Genomic DNA, 15922 nt, shown 5'->3' with positions numbered 1-15922 from the left:
AGGGTTCCCTAGGGCAGGAATATTCTCTTTATGTCTCCTCCTCCACCCACCATGAGGTATAATACAGGCCTTGCATAATAGGTGCTCAATAATCTTTTGAAGTTAAAAAAGAAAGATATTTGGAGAAAAGTAATTTAGCGGAAGGGAATAAAAGAAAAAAGAAGGGCATGTGCTATCCAAGCATGTGATGTGGCTTGGTTATAGGCTTATTAGGTAAAAAGGCTGAAATTCCAAGACCTCTTTGGATTATCCAAGGAATAAGATTTACATGAAGGCACATTCCCAAGACCTGATATGCTTACTTAGTTCAAGAAATACTTACATTCTTCCTTGTGGCAATAAAACATATCAAACCTTAGACATTTAAAAATATCCACTACACCCCCACCTACCTGACCTTTTTAAAAAATTTTATATTTTTCTTAAAAAGCCAGTAACTTCTCTAGGTTACTTAGGAAAAAAGAATCTTCATTTCCAATTCTCCTTTCTAATCTTTCTACTACCTTCAAATATTTGGGCTTTGCTTTTCAGCTTAAAAAAATCTTTTTTTGAAACACACACACTAGGATTTATGTCAATCTCAGTTCTGATTAGAAATGCAAAGTCAGCTTTACTTTAGGTACAGCATTATGGGAATTCCAATGCAATCAGAGGTCAGACATTCTTCAAAGCCACGAGAATTCTTTCATAGATATATATAGGGTTATCTAAAATCTTTTTCACTTTGTATAGTACATGTCCTGGGAAGAAATCCAAAAGTTTCATAAACCATAAAAGTTGGTAAAGCACCCGTTCAGCAAAGCTCTTGTCTCAAAGCTTTCAAAGCAAGACTAGAACGTCTGGCCTAAATTAACACAGGGTCCAGAGCTTTACATCTGAGAAAAGTGCCTTGAGATCCTCCCAATTCCAGTTCTCCATCTGAGTGAATAGGCACAGCAATCATGTGGACCAGAGTCAGCTCATTAGAAAGCAAATACTGGGTGTTATACTATATGTTGGCGAATTGAATTTAAATAAAAAAATGTAAAAAATAAATAAAAAATACTTCTCAAAAAAGGAGGAAAGGAAAAAAAAGAAAAAAAAAGCAAATACAGGAGCACTTGGCTGGCTCAGACGGTAGAGCATGCAACTCTTGGGGATTGTGAGTTTGAGCTCTACTGTGGATGTGGAGATTACTTAAAAAAATTCAAAAAAAAAAAAAAAAAAAAAAAGAAAAAGCAAACACAGAAGCAAAGATTTCATTAGAATCTCCCTCTGCCTATGTCTCTGCCTCTCTCTCTGTGTCTCTCATGAATAAATAAATAACATCTTAAAAAAAACTTATACATATATCTATTTACTCTAAATTTGTCCCCACTTAAACAATAAGCATGTTTCCTTTATTACATTCCAGGTCTTAGTGAACACATTAAGTATACTTCAATATCTTATAGACATTGATCTTTTCTACTTGTGGCTTTGACCTTTCCATCCTGAATAGTGCTGATTTGTCCCCATATTTTAGCTTCCAGCTCTCTTACGGTACCAGTGTGGGAATATTATAGACAGTCAATTTTTCGAGTTGTCCTCATGTCAATACCATTTGCTAATGGTATTGATATTAGAAAGGGAGGCAACCGCTTTCTCCTCTTTGGATTGTTTAGGGAGAAAATGCCGACATGACATTTTAAAAGTTAACAGAGATTCTTCTATAAAAGATTGTTTTACCATAAAGAAAAGTTGGAGATTTCAATCTCTCCTGATCAGTAAGCAAAAATTTTGGCCCATTGGACAATCTGAATTTTTGTGGTATAACTAGGCACTAGTTAGAACCAGGGGTATAAGTGCTAATTTTATTTCCTCTGTCCTCACTGAACCTTTCAAGACTTCTCTTCCCATGAGAAAACACCGTATACCCCACAGTTTAGCTCTGGACCAAAGAATGCAGTGATTACTGGGGTGTGCAGGGGCAGCATCTGCAGGGAGTGGGTTTTGGGTTTAAAATTCTGATATTCAGACAATACTTATTGAACATCCACTGTGTACATACGAGGTACTATATATACCAGCAACACTGCTGGTCCTCAGAGGGCTTATAGTTTAGATGAGATCAGACAAGAGCAGCAGTCAGAAAACAGCTACAATGCAAAGCAGAGTGGTAACCTGAGAGACAGAGGGCACGGGTGGGGGGGGGGGGGGGACTCTGAGAAGGGGGAGAACCCACCGCACTGGAACCAGGGAAGGCTTCATGAGTAGAGACAGCAGCACCTTACACAGTGGCCAGCAGTGGATCAGGGAGAGATTTGAGGCAGAAGGCGAGGTATGGAGGTGGGAAGGTGGAGGATAGGTATGAGAGCGACTGGGTGAAAAAAAATACTGAAATTTTAGTCCGCAATGGTAGGTTGAGTCTCATCAAGAAGGATCTTCAGGGGCACCTGGGTGGCTCAATGGTTGAGCATCTGTCTTTGGCTCAGGGCATGATCCCGGGGTCCTGGGATCGAGTCCCACATCGGGTTCCCCACAGGGAGCCTGCTTCTCCCTCTGCCTATGTCTCTGCCTCTCTCTCTGTGTCTCTCATGAATAAATAAAATCTTAAAAAAAAAAAAGAATCTTTATATGAGGCTAAGAAAGTTCTGTGACCCTTGATTTTTCCCCAAGCCCTGTATTTCTGTTGGATCTTATTTTTCTCATAGCATGTGTACTAATGTATACGGGTTAATCTGTTTATATGCCTACTAATTGTATTATTCTGTGAGTCATTTATCTTTTAATTGTAGACACCTAGCAAGACACCTGCCACATGGAAGGAGCTTAGTACATGTGGAATTGATTGAATCCCATCCTAAGTTTTGTTTTGCTGCGGGAGTATCATTCATTACCTGGAAAGACGTCTCCCTCCTTCTCTGTCTGCCCTCCCCCTTACTTTCATAAAGAAGCAGATTTTGAAAGTTGACTTTTCCTCTGAAGGTTATTGATTCTTGATTTCCTTACTGAACTTGGCAGGATCCATTTTGTTAGGAGTTGCCGTTTTTAACAGACTAGAAGAGCTGTTGTCAGCTTGGTGATTATATTTTATATTCTCAATTTTGGGGGGCAGCAGTGTGTGAAAGATTTGGATTCTCAGTTACCTCAGAAAAGACAGATTACTGGCAGCATTCACTCTAAAAATTTAAAACAGAAGATATATATATATCTTCTGTTTTAAATTTTATATATCACTCTAAAAATTTAAAACAGAAGATATATATATATCTTCTGTTTTAAATTTTATATATATATATTTTTTATATATTTTTTATTTTATATCTATCTATCTATCTATCATCTATCTATCTATCATCTATCTATCTATCTATCTATCTATCTATCTATCTATCTCCACTTGGGGTCGTCTCCATTTCTACAGAATGAAGTCCATGTTTTTGTATGACATTTAAGGCCCATAGCAATATGCTCAAAGGATCTTCTTTTTCCTTGCTGTTCTCCTTCATGTGCCTGCATTTTAGCTAAAGAGAAGCCCTCAGCCTCCTCAGGCTCTGTCATTTTTTTCAATCCTCCTATCTTTGTGCTGCTCCTTCTGCTGTATGTATATTAGTAAACTTCTCAACCTCTTAATAGGGGGCTTAATAGGATTAATGCATATTTATTTTTGCTCAGGTAAGAGTAGAATATAATCACTCCTAGAGGGTGTCCTTTCTCCACATGTGTTCAGGGATCCAAGTTTCTTCTATCCTGGGCAACCCCCTCCCCCACCATGTTCATACCATGATTCCCAAGGTTGTCCTTATCATCTCCAGTCTAGCCAGCTGGCAGGCAAAAGGCATGAGGATCATGAGTCAGGGGGCCAAAGAGGCCAGGCCTGGAAGCCACAGATGTTACTTGTCACGTTTTATTGGTCAGAATTGACACATGGCCATGTCTAGCCACAAGGGAGATTGGTAAGCATAAGCTAGCAGTGTCCCAGGAGAAAAAGGAAATGGTTTTTGATGACTTGCCAACCAGTATCCTCCAGTCCTTCCTTCTGGTAGCAAATTATTCCATTTCTCTTTTCTTTCATAGACCATTCCCATTTCTCATAGGAGGCAACCCAAAGACCTATGAAATCATTGAAGTGGCACGAAGTTCAGATCATCAGATGATGGACATGGTTTCAGGATGGGGCCTCTCATGGTGATCTGTCAATGAAAAGGTTATTCATCCTTTCTTCTGTTCAAGGTACAGTCGTTGTGAATCAGGGACAGGATAATGCAAAACACCAAAATGCCCTCTCCCCTCTGCTGTCGAAGCTCTCTTTTGGAAAACAGAAGAACGGAAGACACTCAGCAATTTCTAGTTGCTAGTATATATGAAATCCTGAACAGGCATTGTGAAGGCATTCTGTTTTCATAAGGTGGGGTAGGGAATTCCTTAGTTAATTCTAATTTTGTCCTCCTGGTGGAACTCCCTTGTCTAGGCCCTTGGTACATCCTCTGGGAGGGTCTTCTATGTCCTGTTTTCCATGGCCACACCTGAAGAGAACATTTCAGAGCGTATTTTTCTCAAGGGCTATACAACTTGCACAGCCTGCTTCCTGCTTGTGTAAGTGTGAGGTCCTAATGATTGTTTTACTGTTCAAATAATCTGAGGCTTTTTTCAGGTTGGGATTATGTTTATCTGGCAGTACAATTCACTCAGAAACTTAGAAGGCTTTTGATCTGGTGGGATCTACTTAGTTCCAGGTGCCAGTAAATATATCCAAAGTTTTGCTTAGATGTCCTTCTCAAGTCTTACTTATTTACTTTCTTGTTGCCATGCCCTTCCTTCTCAATTTAATGGTGGTTACCTTGAGGCCAATAGGTTTGGGTGGAGGCTATTCCATTAATGTAATCTTTGTAATAACACTGAACATTTCAGACAATTTATATTATTTTTATTGATAATCATATTTCAAAGAGTAATTAATATTAAGACTTGTCCTCAGTAAATATTTACTTAGAAAATATTATTACAAGTAAAAATTATATGAAAATTTTAAGAAGTTTTGGGATTTTGGAGAAAGATATATTTTATTATAGAAAATATTCCTCATTTTGAAACATTGTCAGAAAAGAATACCTGGGGATTCCCGGGGTCTCAGTGGTTTAGTACCTGCCTTTGGCCCAGGGCATGGTGCTGGGGTCCTGGAATCGAGTCCTGCATTGGGCTCCCTGCATGGAGCCTGCTTCTCTCTCTGCCTGTTTTCTCTGCCTCTTTTCTCTCTCTGTGTCTTTCATGAATAAATAAATAAAATCTTAAAAAAAATACCTGAATTGCTCTGAAACCACTAATTCTATTTAGTTATTCAGTTTTTAATAGCATTAGTAAGAAAATGCATTTACAGTTTTATACTGCAGTAATATGTCAAGTTATTAGGATAGGATAAATGTTGATGTAGATATTAGGTTGAATATTATGTATTTTTAAGAACAGTATTCTTTCATTCATTTGAATTGAGTAAATGAAAAAGTTAAATCTTATTCTAGTGCTCCAAAAATGTTTGGAAACATTTTTTATACATTTATTTATTTATTTATTTATATTTTTTATTGGTGTTCAATTTGCCAACATATAGAATAACACCCAGTGCTCATCCCATCAAGTGCCCCCCTCAGTGCCCATCACCCAGTCACCCCCACCCCCCTCCCACCTCCCTTTCTATCACCTCTTGTTCATGGAAACATTTTTAAAAAAGATTTATTGATTTATTTTGGAGAGAGAGCACATAGTGGGGAGGAGTGGAGGGAGAGGAAGGGAGAGAATCTCAGGTGGACTCTCCACTGGATTTGGGGCTCCATCTCATGGCCCTGAGATCATGACCGGAGCCAAAATCAAGAGTCAGATGCTTAACTGACTGAACCGTTCAAGTGTCCCTGGAAACGTTTTTCTTAATTTTTAGTGCTGAAATCTATCCCAATGACTTTAGCAATAGTCATTGTAACCAACTGCAATTAATATTTTGTAGTCTTCATAGCTCATAGGACCTGATTATATTTGAAAGTATGATGAAATAGCCTTTCCATTTGGTAACGTGGTCTGAAATCACAGTTCTGACCAATGGACATTCTCTTGGTGAAACCATGAGGTAATGCACTCTTTGGAAAATATATACTGACAGATGGGAAAAATAATCTTAGGAAGTTCTGCTTGACATGTTGGTCAAATATCATCTGAACAAGTCGCTTTGTAGGTTGGTCATGTAAAAAATATTCACAAAAACTTGTCTGAAAGGCCTCAGATTTTCAAAAGAAAATCCAAAAACTTGAGAATGAAGGAGAAAAAAGCTACTATTATCCCAAGACTCTAGTTATATTACCAGACTCCCTGTAGTTAATAAGGTAATAGAACCAAACAGATATGGGAACAAAATTCATTTACGCTGACACAATTCTTCTAAGAATGCATATCAGTAATCCTTGGATTTAAAAGGCATCATAAAAGAAGGTACCAATAAAATAAGGCATTTCAAGCCTATGAAAAAGACTTTCAGAATGAAGACTGTAATTCCAATAATCCAAAGTACTTCCCAGAAGCTCCAGTGACCCAAAGTAGGATTTACAAAGATTAAGTTGTAATAAAGTGACTGAAAATGAAAGAGAACAGAAGATGCTGCCAAGAATACTAGTAACCAAGCATACTGAACCTTTGGGCACTTTTTCTTAGAAAAAGCCTGATTTACAGTGCTTTTGTTGGCATACATAAAAGTTGTTAGAAGCCCAGTTCCAAGAGAAGTTACATATATTTCTGGAGCATGGATTTTCAGCACATCCTTTAGGGATGAAGTTCACCTGGATATGAACATTTCAAGAACGAGAGCAAGGCCCCTTTTCTGTCCATCTTGTTGCATGAGCACTTTGGGAGATTGATGCTGCTGCACTGTCCACAGTTCAGAGAGTGACATGGCCCTTGAATACCTTTTCTCTGATCCACATTCCTTTGCATCAGGACTGTGTTTCCTCTAATGATGATGGGTGGTTGGAAGTTTCACATTGGTATCAGGGACAGTGGGAGATAATCCTATGTCTTCAGTCAGGGCTCTCACCCCCAAGTCCCAACACAACTAACTTTCTTAGCCATAATGGCAGGAACAAAGCTAGGTTTTTAATAGGCTTTTGTGTTCAAATTTATTTTTTTGTAATTGTCTTAAAATTTGGTCTCTAGTAGCTTTCATTTAGCCTTCCTAGTCAGGCCCCCAATTTCCGGACCCTCAATTTCTCTTGCAAACTGGCTAATTGTTTCCTGAGTTCATTTCTTATAATACTTTGCCTGACATACAAAGTAAAAGTGAGCCCACAATTATTTTCCTGCCAAGCACTTCCCCCAGAGTTACAGTCTCAGCGGGCATGTGCTCTGCTTGCCAAGTTATCCCAGGCAAATATACTACATATTTTGTCCCTGTGTAATTTGGGTGTCCATCTTTATAGCTCTGTTATAGATTCTTTTATAACAAATCTTGACATCAAATGGCATAAGTCCTTCAACTTTTTTCTTTTCCAAAGCTGTTTTGACATTTATATGTTCTTTTTAGTTCTATATAAATTTCAGACTAATCTTTTCAACTGCTACAAAAAAGCCTCCTGGAATCAGGGCCTGAAGCTGGAGAATAAGGTAGAGAGAAAGGAGAGAGAGGAGAGGGGAGAGGAGAGGAGAGGAGAGCTGGTGAAGCAGGCAGGTAACTAAGCAGTCCTTCTGGAGCACCTGCATGGTAGACAAGTCAGAGCTTGAGGGGTATCCACAAAGGATAAAATTCAAATTCCTTAGTGTAGCATAAAATCCATTCATGATTAGTGGATGAGCCTAGGCCCTGGAATCAGAATTTCTAAGTTGAAATTTTATGGTAGCCACTTCTACAATATATGACCTTGGGTGGGTCACTTAATCTTCCTGGGCTTCTATTTATTTAACTGTGAAATGGGGGAGGAGGATGAGAACAGCCCTTTTGTCAGCGTTCACTGAGATGTAAAGATGTGATATTCCTTCTATAGGACAATCTCTCAGCATTGCCAGGGCCCACCCCCACGCTATGCTTTATCCTAACCTAACTCCTATACTACTAGTTCTCTTCATTGTGATGCATCATGCTTCTGTACCTCCACATATTACCTGATTCACCCTTTTTCTCTTCCTCTGGCTAGAACCTGCTCATTCTCCAGGACTCAGTGACTCATCACTCCCTTCTGGCAGCCTCCTCTGATTCCTTCAGCCTCCATTAGTGATGGTTCCCTTGAGCTATCTCAGTGTCAGTGCTTGATTATACCACAGTGGATTCTTTTTCTCTGTCTCTCCCACTATAAATTATAGATTCTCTCCCCTGCTGGACTGTAAACTCTAGACCACATTTTCCTTGAGGGTAGGAACTGTTTTGCCTGTCTTTGTATCCTTAGCTCCTAATGTAGCACTAAGTTTTTAAGAATGTTTGTTAGCAGGTTCTTAAAAATATTTATTGAGTTGATGAATATTGAATGATGGGGAGGTCTAGCAGGCATTGTTACACTTTATGGAGAAATATAAAGATGATGGGGTATTTTGGGGCAATGCATAACAGTAAGAATTTTAGAATTCCGAAATTTAGTGAGTTGGTAGATTTCAAAGTATAATTAAAAAAAATAATGGAAAGTTTCTTAACACAAAGAATGACTAAGGACATTTTTTGGTTAAGGCATTGTTTACTACCATTTGCTCAATATCCATTACTTTCAGACCTCTTGCAAAGACATTGAAATCCACAACTATCTGGCCAATTAATCTTTGACAAAGCAGAAAAGAATATCCAGTGAGAAAAAGAGCCTCTTCAACAAATGGTGTTGGGAAAACTGGACAGCAACATGTAAAAGAATGAAACCAGACCACTCTCGTATACCATGCACAAAAATAAATCGAAATGGATGGAAGACCTAAATGTGAGACCTGAAACCATAAATATCCTAAAGGAGAACATGGGCAGTAACCTTTTTGACATCAGCTGTGCAACTTCTTTCTAGATACATCTCCTGAGGCAAGGGGAAAAAAAGCAAAAATAAACTATTAGAGCTTCATCAAAATAAAAAGCTTTTGCACAGTGAAGGAAATAATTAACAAAACTAAAAGGCGACCTATGGAATGGGAGAAGATATTTGCAAGTGACATATCTTTTAAAGATTAGTATCCAGAATCTATAAAGAACTTGTAAAATGTAACACCCAAAAATGAATAATCCAATTAAAAAATGGGCAGAAAATATAAATAGACATTTTCCCAAAGAAGACATACAGATGTCCAACAGATGCACTCAAAGATGCTCAACATCACTCATCATCAGGGAAATACAAAACAAAACTTCAATGAGATATCACCTCAGTACCTGTCAGAATGGCTAAAATCAACAACACAGGAAACAACAGGTGTTGGCAAGAAATTGGTGAAAGGGGAACCCTCTGGTGCTATTGATAGGAATACAAGCTGGTATAGCCACTGTGGAAAACAGTATGAAGTTTCCTCAAAATAGTTAAAAATAGCTCTACCCTCTGATCCAGTAATCATGCTACTGGTTATTTACTCAAAGAATACAAAAATACTATTTCAAAGGGATACATGCACCCCAATGTTTATAGACAAATTATCTACAACAGTCAATTTATGGAAACAGCCCAAGTGTCCATTGATCGATGAATGGATAAAGAAGACATGGTGTATATATACGATGGAATACTATTCAGCCATAAAAAGAATGAAATCTTGCCACTTGCAACAACATGGAGCTAGAGAGCATTAAGCTAAGTGAAATAAGTTAGAGAAAGTCAAATACCATATGGTGTCACTCATGTGGAATTGAAGGAACAAAACAAATGAATAAAGGGGGTAGAAAAGAGAGAAGTGATCCAAAAAACAGACTCTTAACTACAGAGAACAAACTGATGGTTATCAGAGGAGAGGTGGGTGGGGGTATTGGTAAAATAGGTGACGGGGATTAAGGAATACACTTGTGGTGAGCACCAGGTGGTGTATGAAAATGTTGAATCACCATATGGCACACCTGAAACTAATATACACTGGATATTAATTAAATGGAAGTTTTAAAAAAGATTTATTTATTTTAGAGAGAGAGTGTGGGTATGCTCGAGTGGGGGAGGAACAGAGGGAGGAGCAGAGGGAGAGGGATAAGCAGACTCTGTGCTAAGTGGCTGAGTGTGGAGCCCTATGAAGGACTTGATCCCACAACCCTGAGATCATGACCTGAGCGAAATCAAGAGTCCGATTTTTTTTTAAAGATTTTATTTATTTATTCATGAGACACACACACACACACACACAGAGAGAGAGAGAGAGAGAGAGAGAGAGAGAGGCAGAGACACAGGCAGAGGGAGAAGCAGGCTCCATGCAGGGAACCCAATGTGGGACTCAATCCCAGGTCTTCAGGATGATGCCCTGGGCTGATGGTGGCACTAAACCACTGAGCCACCCAGGCTGCCCAAGAGTCTGATGTTTCTCTTTGAAATCACAGAAAAAAAAAAGTGTCTGATGTTTAACCATAACTGACTGAGCCTCCCAGGTGCCCCCTGACTGGAATTTAAATAATAAAATATTAAAAGTTCTTTAAAAAATATTCTGTCAGTGGTTAATTGTATTACCTAAAAGCATATAGTAGTTATCCTTGGCAAACTATGGACCAAAATCCTGGGAACTACCTGTTAATTCTAAAATGTCTGTATGAGTTCAATCTTTTTTTTTTAAATAGATTTTATTTATTTATTAGACCTAGAGCATAAGTAGGGGGAGGGGTGGAGGGAGAAGTAGCAGACTCACCACTGAGCACAGAGCCCTAGGGGGGTGCTTAATTCCAGGACCTCGAGATTATCCCCTGAGCCGAAGTCAGATGCTTAACTGACAGTCACCCAAGCTCCCGAGTTCAATAATTTTAACAATAAACCTTGCCTCAGTCATTAGTTTATGGCTGGCGTTTTTGATGGCAATCTTTTAATAAAGAGAACTAGTAATACTCTGAGGGTTTTTTCCTTTAAAATTTCAAATTTCCATGTGCTGAATATGCTTGATATAATATGCTTGCTTGATATGAAGTACATCTGTTATAAATTTTAAAATTGATTTTTAAAATTTTTATTATTTATAAATAATTTATTTATTAGACACAGAGAATGAGAGACCACAAGCAGGGGTGGGGGCAGAGGGAGAAGCAGACTCCCCACTGAGCAGGGAGCCCCATGTGGGGCTCGATTCCAGGATCCTGGGATCATGACCTGAGTCGAAGGCAGATGCTTAACCAACTGAGCCACCCAGGCACCCCAAGAATTTTTTTTAAATTTTAAATTTCTGGATCAGGGGGTCCCTGGGTGGCTCAGAAATTTAGCACCTGCCTTCAGCCCAGGGCATGATCCTGGAGTCCTAGGATGGAGTCTCACGTCGGGCTCCCCACATGGAGCCTGCTTCTCCTTCTGCCTGTGTCTCTGCCTCTCTCTCTCTCTCTGTGTCTCATGAATAAATAAATACAAAAATCTTAAAAAATTTCTGGATCAATAATTATTAAGTTTCTTAAAGTTTGAAATAAAAATGTCAGTGCATACATAGACTAAATATCAGAGGGTATTAAGTCTAAGCACTTCTACGGGCTGTAGATGTTGACCTTTTCCAAAAACCTGTCCTTCAAATAAGTTCTTGCTTTGATATAAGGAAAAGTTTTAATAAATATGCAAATGATCACTCTCAAAATCAGTATCATGCTTTGTTAGGCTTATGACTCTACCTGCTATCCAGTGCATCACAATTGTAAGATTAAGAAGAGTGACTTGTTTAAATATTTTTGCATCTTACAAATGAATAAGAATATGAAAGTCTCCCTAAAGAAATGGGCAAAGGGCATATCAAAGGAGTCAGAAAAGAAAAAGTAAAAATGGCCAATAAATATATGGAAAGATGTTAGCTTTATTAGTAACAAAACGCAAACCAGAACAGTCGTGAGACACCATTTTAATCTATCTCCATAGCAAAGGGTGTGAAGATGTGGGCATTTTCATCCTTTGCTGTTGGGAGGGTAAATCTGTAGTCTTCCCTGCAATCCGATGGTATGTGTGAAAGGCTTTAAAAATGCTTTTAGCTTTGACTTGGGAATCTCACTTCTAGGAATTTATTCTAAGAAAAAAAAAAAGGATAAATGCAGAATGGCATACATTTAAGCATATTTGTCACAGCCTTGTGTTTGAAAGGGCATTGGCTGGGGCACCTGCTTTGGCCTGGTTTCTGTGTGGAGGGACAGCAGCTTCTGGGATACTTCTAGCCCCTCTTGCACGGCACATGGCCCCAGGGGAGAAGGAGCAACTGGTTTGGTTGTGGTCAGGGATCATCCTGCCTGCAGAGCGTTGGCCTTCATAGGCTTCCCACCAAGTGCAGCCTTTATAGGGAAGGCCTCCCCGCCCTGGGAAAGTTTTCCCTCTACCTGTGCCTGTTTAGGGAACTCTCTAACTCCACGTTAGGAATCTCATGGGCTGCACAGCTGACCCATGTCTTCCGTCCAACTTCTATAAAAAAATAAGGCTGATATTTTGCTTTCTATCTGTCTGACTCCTCCCTACTGATGTTAGTATTGAGCCAGGGCTTCCTGACACCCCCAAGAAATAAGAACAACAGCAAAATAGAATTTGGATATCCAAAAACATGGGGTTGATTAAAGGATATGGCTGTAAAATTAGAAATGATGCAGCAATTCAAAATGATTCTGTGGATGTCTACACCGATAAATGCAGAAGATTCTAATGTAGCGTTTTGCACATGAACACACTTATAATTTATACATGTAGATGTCTTTTTCCTTTTCTTTCCTCCTCTATATTTTCTGAAGCTTCTGGAACTACATAAAAATAAGTTAATTGCATTTTTGCCTATAGGCCGTACTTATGGCTGTGTTTACTGTTTATGGTGGCTGGTGTGTGTTTTCCCTTATTCTTTTGTCTCAGAGGGAGTTTCCCTGATGGGGTGAGCAGAGTCTTGGTCTCAGGCAGGAAAACCGGAATTGGGTCACTTTTTCCCAGCTGCACAGCTTCATTACACAGATGCCTCTCAACAGGGAGAGAGGCCCCTGGTGGTCTGTGGCTACTGGCTTCATCTTCCTACCTTCTCAGCAGAACCTCGCCTGGTCAGAAAGATGCTTACCTGGGGGCCCAAATGAGGCAAGAGTCATCTTGTTCCCCTACTGCCCTCTTCTGTGTCCTGCTCAGGAAGCTGGAGCCGTTGTCCGAGGAGAGCCAGTGCCTTAGTCATCCTTGTGCTGTTGAGGGTTGGGAGAACTCTCCTACTCAAGGGAAGAAAACTGCTAGATAATATCAAGTCCAGGGTGAGCTGATGCACAGCATTACCTCTAAGTCTTGGAGATGCCAAAACCATCATTTACAATGGCTCCTGGGAAATAGAATTTTCCAAATAAGTGAAGTTTCTAGATAGCTGGCAATTACTACCTTAAGGGCCTATGCTATTTTTCTTAGCTATTTTTGATGGAAATCTTACTGAAGGGCTTTCAATTTATTCTCATAAACACTCAACATTTTCTTGATGACTCAGTCTCATCCTTTGGAAAAAAAAAGTATTTTAAATTGTGCTGTAAAATGGTGATGTTCTCTGACTACATTAAGTTGTGTAGTCCTGAAGAACAGCTTCCTGGTTATACTTCCAAGGTCATGTCTGTGCTTTTTAGATGGTCAGCCTACTTCCCCTGCTGAAAACTGCTCCATCTATGGTCTGTGAGCTCTGGTTGAGACCCTGTTATGTTAAATTAGCATTTGGTTGGTAAGGAAGGGCTCTGGTTAGCATTAAGACTTCGTATCTTGTAACAGACGCATTTCTGCTGCTGTGAGGCCATTTTCATTTGGTTCTGGGTTTGCTGTTGGGTTTCAGCCACTGTGGTTAAAGTGGAAAGCAGTCAGAACTATGGTCGAATGGGCCATTCTTGTATTTTGCAGCAAGATATCCATTCACTTTTTTTTTGACAACCCAATTAAAATTCACATTTTCCTTTACAAACAAGCTTCTTTATAGATTAATGATCACTTACATTATAATTGTAGAAGCTGTGGTTCAAACAAATGAAGTCAATTTGCTAATCTTATTTATAATAAAATTAAAATGTTTATGAACTTGAGGTTCTGCTCCTGAGGCTCTAAGACTGGAAATCACAAGTTATTTCTAAGAGAATTCTGAAGAGACAATTGAATGATCATGTTCATTCATTTTCACTCTACTCAACTTAATTTTTAAAAAAAGATTTATTTACTTAAAGCGCACATGCGCATATACATGTGCTAGAGAGAGAACATGTATGTGTGTGTGCAGGAGCACACACAAGCAGGAGGAGGAAGTGGGAGAGAGAGAGAAAGAGAGAGGGAGAGAGAGAGAGAGAATCTCAAGCAGACTCCCTGTTGAGTGTGGAGCTTGAGGTGGGGCTTGATCTCATGACTGTGAGATCATGACCTGAGCTAAAACCAAGAGTTGGATGCTCAACTGACTGAGCCACCCAGATGCCACTCTATTCAACTTAATTAAGAAGTGATTCTTGAAGCAACCGGGTGGCTCAGTGGTTGAGCATCTGCCTTTGGCTCAGGTCATGATCCTGGGGTCCCGGGATCCAGTCCCACATCGGGCTCCCCACGAGGAGCCTGCCTCTCCCTCTGCCTATGTCTCTGGTTCTCTCTCTATGTCTCTCATGAATAAATAAGTAAAATCTTAAAAAAAAAAGAAAGTTATTCTTTTATTGGTTTTCCATCACCTAAAGTATATAAAGTGCAGTTTCTTTAATATTCTATCAGTTAGTTTGGCCGCCTAAAAAACACCAAAAACATAATGGTTTAAAAAAAGTTTCATTATGTTTATGATTCTGTAGCTCAGTGGGCAGCTCTTTTGGTCTGAGTCAGATTGGCTAGAGCTCTGATGGTTTAGGTTTTTGTCAAGTGTCTGGGTTGGCTGAGATGACTGAGGCCTCTCTCCATGAAATCTTATTTCCCAGGAGGCTCACCCAGGTGTGTCATAATATAGAAGGGCTTCCAGTGGCAAGAGAAGGCAAACTCCAAAGCACAGGTGGTTTTCAAATCTCTGCCTCTGTTACATTTCTGATGTCCCATTGGCCAAACTAAGTCACATTGGCTCTTGTGCACGAGAACAAAGAGGTGCGATTTATTGGGGTCATTACTGCAATGATCAATCACATCATGCTCCACACTATCATTCTAACCGTGTAGTTCCCAACCTGTGGCTGAGGTGTCCTGGAACACCACAGTGAATTTACAAGGGGATGTTGTGGGACATTTAAAAATTTCAAGGGAAACATAATTATACTCCATGACTGTTGGATATCATGCAAACTACGAGCTACACGTAGGCCACAGTGTCAATGTCATAATGATATATTTCTTTTGGTGCTGTTTTATCTTTGCAAGCCTGGGTTTTTGGTGGCTGCTGTAATAAAAAGCAAGTACTACATGAAAATTACTGTGGAACAGGGGGAATGAGGGTGGTGGTGCCCAATTTGATTCCAGGGTTGCAGAAGTGGTACAGTGCTCAGCAGCCACATATATCTCATCATTAAGTAGATGTGGTTATTTAAAGATGAAATAAAATATTTAAAAAATATATGTGTATTATTTTTCAAATGTAATTAAGTCGTTAGGATATGCATACTTACACAGTTGTTTGTACCTGACTGCCTACAAAATGAAACTATTAAGTATTTCTTTTGGTCTAGAGACACTGTGAAAAAATGAAAAAGACACTAAGGATGCCGTGAGCCAGGAAAGGTTGGGAGCTGCTGTTTTAACCTCATTTGCTACTGCTGATAAAAGAAAAAAAGTCAGGAAGCAAAGCTAGTTTTGGGAAAAGGTGCATGGATTCAACTGTGGAGGTGCTGAGTCTGAGGGCCTAGAGGGCCATTCAGGGAGAGATGTACAGCTGGGAT

General features: G+C 39.4%; 1 pseudogene; it reads right to left on the bottom strand.

Moving 5' to 3' along the window:
- Positions 1-5962: 5962 nt before the first annotated feature.
- Positions 5963-7071, bottom strand: LOC112924432 (E3 ubiquitin-protein ligase RNFT1 pseudogene; annotated as a pseudogene).
- Positions 7072-15922: the final 8851 nt, after the last annotated feature.

This window comes from Vulpes vulpes, chromosome 3 (genome assembly GCF_048418805.1).
Source record: "Vulpes vulpes isolate BD-2025 chromosome 3, VulVul3, whole genome shotgun sequence".
NCBI classification, from domain to species: Eukaryota; Metazoa; Chordata; class Mammalia; order Carnivora; family Canidae; genus Vulpes; species Vulpes vulpes.
Note: the sequence above shows the minus strand (reverse complement) of the source record. Positions and strands in the feature narration are given on the sequence as shown.